Source organism: Ambystoma mexicanum, chromosome 7p, assembly GCF_040938575.1.
Source record: "Ambystoma mexicanum isolate Mex_15411 chromosome 7p, UKY_AmexF1_1, whole genome shotgun sequence".
In the NCBI taxonomy this organism is placed as follows: Eukaryota; Metazoa; Chordata; class Amphibia; order Caudata; family Ambystomatidae; genus Ambystoma; species Ambystoma mexicanum.
In genome coordinates, this window is record NC_090939.1 from 973,051,056 (window position 1) to 973,056,103 (window position 5,048).

At 43.2% G+C, this 5,048-nt stretch overlaps 1 long non-coding RNA gene across 1 annotated transcript; it reads right to left on the reverse strand.

Moving 5' to 3' along the window:
• Positions 1-300: 300 nt before the first annotated feature.
• LOC138525600 (uncharacterized) lies at positions 301-1,516 on the reverse strand. Its single transcript, XR_011283381.1, has 3 exons — positions 1,433-1,516; positions 1,141-1,280; positions 301-665 (listed from the first exon to the last, which is right to left on the reverse strand). It is a non-coding gene; the product is annotated as an uncharacterized lncRNA (long non-coding RNA).
• Between the last annotated feature and the right edge of the window lie 3,532 nt (positions 1,517-5,048).

Here is a 5,048-nt window from a genome sequence, read left to right on the forward strand (position 1 = left end):
AAGAGACTAGGGGAGTTGAATGACCCAATAGTTTATCCCCTAAGAGAACACCATAGACAAATACTACAAAACACTCTAGTCTCTGTGTTTTCTCCTTATAGGCTAGACATTAAATAAACAGTTAATTGAACAAATAAAGAACTGTCCAGTATCCTTATCCATATAATGTAAAATTCTATTACATTTAATTACAGTTTAATTCAACACAATGTGCACAATTCAATAAAACACATAAAAATACATACCATCAATTCATATCACAATTATCATTTAAACACATTACAAAATGTCACAAACTGCATAAAAACACATATTATGCATAAAACTACTTTGACAAATTGCTATAACCTCTATAGTGCAAAACACCTCAACCAATGTTGTCTGGCAGATAAAGTGAACAAGGTATTTCTAGTCTCTTTATTTCCCCATAACTGAGATCAATTAAACAAATCCGTTTGCCATCAGGGTTCTAACACAACTTAATAATAAATTCAATCCACTGTTAATCAATACAGTGTCCTTTCAGCCCAACAGGTTTCATTCTGTATTTAACTATACATATTCCACCAGAACTTCTTCAGGGGATCAGCAGCATTTGGTTAATTAGCACTCAATTTTGAAGTAGCGAAAACCACCACCACTATTGCAGCTTATACGTCCAGACCCTATAGGAGAAAACACAGATATATATTCATCATTAATACTGTTATAACACATATCCTTACCACATAGGTCTTAGAATAAACCCGGGAACCGCTTACCAGTATTTTAAAAATTAATACTTCATTAACCCGTACCGTGTGGGGGTCTTCACAAGTAGACCACAACCTAATGGGATACATGACTTACGGCCAGGGAGTCCACAAAAACCGTGTGTTACAAAAAACGTTTTATGTCAATCACTCACACACATTTATTTACAATAAGGCCATATGCACAGTCTAAATTCACAATTACTTCTATAGGACATAACTTTCACTTCTACATTACACTCTCCATTCTTTTAAACCTACAATAATGCAAAACACCTACATACGTCTTAGATATTACTCCTCACTACCTGCAGCAACAGTGCATAGTCCCCTTTCACTAGCAAAAAACGGTTTTAATCACACATCACATGCGCTCAGTGTCGCATACCTTGTCAACTTATCACAAGGGCTTCAAAGCCTTATAACATCCAATCTTGGAAATGCCTGCCTGGTCCACTGGTATGGCATTCTGTTTGTCAAAATCTCTTCTCACCCGCCTATCCTGCTCAGCGCCGATAAAAGTGCCCTCTAAGTGAGAAAAAGAAAAAGAAACACAGACCCAACGTCAGTAGTCTGACCCTTGAAACAACAAAATGGGTGTTGTGTCAACGCGCGTACTCTAACAGTTTACATAGCCCCTATCCTTAACATATTCCTACTGTTTACAAACAATAACTTACTGTGTCCACGGCAGTGACTAACTCGTCAGCAGTAGAAATCCCTCTGTTGCTGCAAACGTCCCGTCATCTGACACCTCCTTCCATACAGCAGCTGCGCCTTTCACTGCTTGCTGCTGCTTTTAAAAGGGCTTGTGACCTGAGTGAATTCAGGTGCCATACCTCATTAATTATGTCCATCAGCTGTATAACATACTTCTCTGCAGCCAATGATTCCGAGCAGCAATTCCGCTCTGATGTTGCTCACTACAGAACTACTGAGCTGTAGATTTAAATCAGATTCAACAAACGTTTACCACGTTTGCACCAAGTAAAAAAGCTCTAAATGCACTAGCCTCCCTGCACTAGGCTTCTTCACAAATTCTACAGAACTACTGAGCTGTAGATTTAAATCAGATTCAACAAACGTTTACCACGTTTGCACCAAGTAAAATGGCTCTAAATGCACTAGCCTCCCTGCACTAGGCTTTTTTCACAAATTCTGCCACTCTACCAGCTCATTCAGACCAGTCTGAGCAGATTAACACAAAAAAATTAACCACTGCTCTCTTCTAAATAGCAATTTAGCTGTAGATTCGCCATTTACCATTTTAGGGATTTGTAATAATAAAGTCCATTTCAAAGTATCACTGTTATGTTCCAATGCTAGAAAATGGTTGACTAACGGGGCTGTGAGTATCTTATGTTTAATACAACTCCGGTGCTCAGAAATCCTCACTTTAATTTTTCGCTCTGTCATACCTATATATAATTTGGGGCATGTACATCAAACTGCATGCACACCATTGCTGGAATTACAATTTGTGAATTGTTTCTGTAACCGCAGTTGTTTCAGACCAATCCAACATCTTCAGGAAACAGGTTTATCCTGGTTGTAGTAAACCATGCTACTAGGTATCCTGAAGCCATACCTATGAGGACTGTTACAGCTCAGGCTGTTGCAAAGGCCCTACTTGGTATTTTTACCACAGTACGTTTTCCTAAGGAAGTTATCTCTGACTGGGGATACAGGGGATACTGATCTCCACCACTCCTTATCTTCCTGCCTTACGGCCATTAAAAACTGGATGGCTTCTCACTTTCTCTCCCTTAATACTGACAAGACGGAAGTCCTTTTCTTTCCTTCTAACACACCTTCCCCTAGTCCTCATTCAATCAACTTTCCCCCTTCTACTCTTCCCATCTCTACCCACGCTCGCAATCTCAGTCTCCACTTTGACTCCTCTCTTTCTTTCTCCCACCACATTTCTCTCACCTCTCGCGCCTGCCGACATCACCTTTACAACATTTGTAAAATCAGATCCTCCCTCACCTTCCATGCTTCTAAACTCTTAATCTCCTCTCTCATCTTCTCCCGTCTCTTCTATTGCTCTTCTCTCCTCTTTGGTCTCCCTGCCTCTCATCTGACCCCCCTCAAATCCATGTACCACTCCGCTATCCATACTCTCTGTCTCCTAGGTCCTTGCGACTCTATTTCCTCCTCACTCTCCCTCCTTGGCTGGCTTCCCTTCCTCTCCCAACTCAAGTTTCAATTCCTCTGTCTGATATTCAAATCTCTCCATGACCTTGCCCCCCCACCTCTCCTCTCTCCTATCATTCTACACTCCTTCCCGCTCTCTCTGTTCCGCCGATCATTTCTTACTTGCAGTACCCCCTTCACCATATGCCGCTTCTCGTTTCCGTTCCTTTCAGCTCTTGGCCCCCCTACACTGGAACTCCTTACCTCTCTCCATCAGCTCTGTTAGGCAGAAACCTGTGCAGTTCCCTTAGGGACCACTGAAAAAAGTTTAAGACTACAGGTGTTAGCAGTAAACCCAATTGGTAGCAGTCTGTACCACACAGATTTACCAGGTAGCTGTGGCTGAGCAGTCAGACTTCTCTCAAGAAGAGTTAGGCAGTATATAGAGTATACACATTAGGTACAAAGAGACAGTAGCACAAGCAAACACTGACCAGAGCTTTGGTATAAAAGTATATAATTATTTATTTAAAAACACACTTGTAAAAATACACTGGCACCAATATGTCAAGCAAGTTCAAACACAGTCACTAGAAATATATACACCTCCCTAATTAATTATTTGATAAGTCTAGGTTAGTACACCACTTATTTAGCAAAACAGAGGTGAGCGCGTAACCATAGATGGCACTCCAATAATGATTTAAAAAGGGAGAGAAAAGGCAGAAATAGGAAAACACACAATACCAACACTTTTAAAGAACCACAGCAAGTCAAGAAAGGCAGGGTCTACTGTAGAGCAAAAAGTTCATGGGCCAGGCCCACTCTTGGAGAGAGCAAGGCAGAATGAGCTCAAGATCACACAGTCGAAGTACACTTTAAAAGTCTCTGCAGATAGTTAAAAAAGGAGTTAGATCAGTTCAGAAAGGTAACGTTAACGGGTCCGAGGTCACCCCAGGATAGAGAGTCAAGGATTTACGGGACACCTTGAACAGTCTGTTGCAAGGGAGACCAGGCGGGACACAGTACCTGAAATGGGGAGAAAGCTCCAGCGGGGGCAGTTGTTCCTGGCAGCGGGTGCAAGTCGGTGCTTCGTCCAGGGGAAGAGAAGATCTCGACGTGGAAGAAAGATGTAGGTCGTTGCACTGCCAGGGAAGAAACCATCCGCGGAGTTTCCCAGTTAAAAGGTACTACCCTTTTATTCACGGTAGTGGTGAAGCGTGGCTATCCAGCCGCCGGGGGGCTTGGCACGGGCAATTCGACCACAAGACGATCCAGGAAGGCGAAAAAAGGCGAACTGGTTAACCCCACCAGCTCAAAGGAAGAAGACTCGCCTGGAAGAAGATCTTCTCTGTCGTTGGGAAGTGGTGAGTTCGATTCAGCAGGGCTCCACCGGTGGTGTCGTTGTTGCAGGTCGGCTCAGCTTCTCCCTCTTTGGATTCTTTAGGTCCTGTGGCGACTTCTGAAGTTCCAGTCCCCAAAGCCCTGCTTTTATGCAGAAAACCCCCATTCATCAGTCCTATCTGTCACTCAAACATGCTAAGTGGTGAGCCGGGCGGCTCACCACTGGGCTAATCACACAAGAGTATGGCTTGAGTTGCCGAGGCAACTCAGTCCAGGGTGCCTATTCCCCCTTCGCACACATCCTGTAGACACAGACAGAGTGGCACCACTTTTGGAGGCTTCTGTGCAAAAGCCCGCCAAAAGTGGAACAAAGGGCTCGACTTGGGTTGGAGTTACAGAGGCGAACACAAGTGCCATTTTAAAACTGAGTCCTGGCAAAAAGACCCAACCGGGGAATAAATATTAAATAAATAACCCGGCGGTATCTTTAACATTGCACCAAAAAAAGTGGTGCGTTTAAAATGAATGGGAAAATTCCATAGGAAATATTCCGGTGGAATATTTTGCGTGGTAACCACTGCCACCAGCCAGAAACTCAACAAGCGGGGACTGGACAGTGCCCCCTTGAAAAACAGACCCAGGGGCAATCGAATTACCCCTACCAGTACTTCCACAATATGATGGTTTGTACTGGTTCTGTTCACAATTTAAGACTAGTAAAGTCAATGGTGACTTTACATGCTTTGGGAGACAGTAGTCAGTCCCAGGGTATGGAGTCTATGTTTGGGGGCCACTATGACACCCCTGTGTTACTGC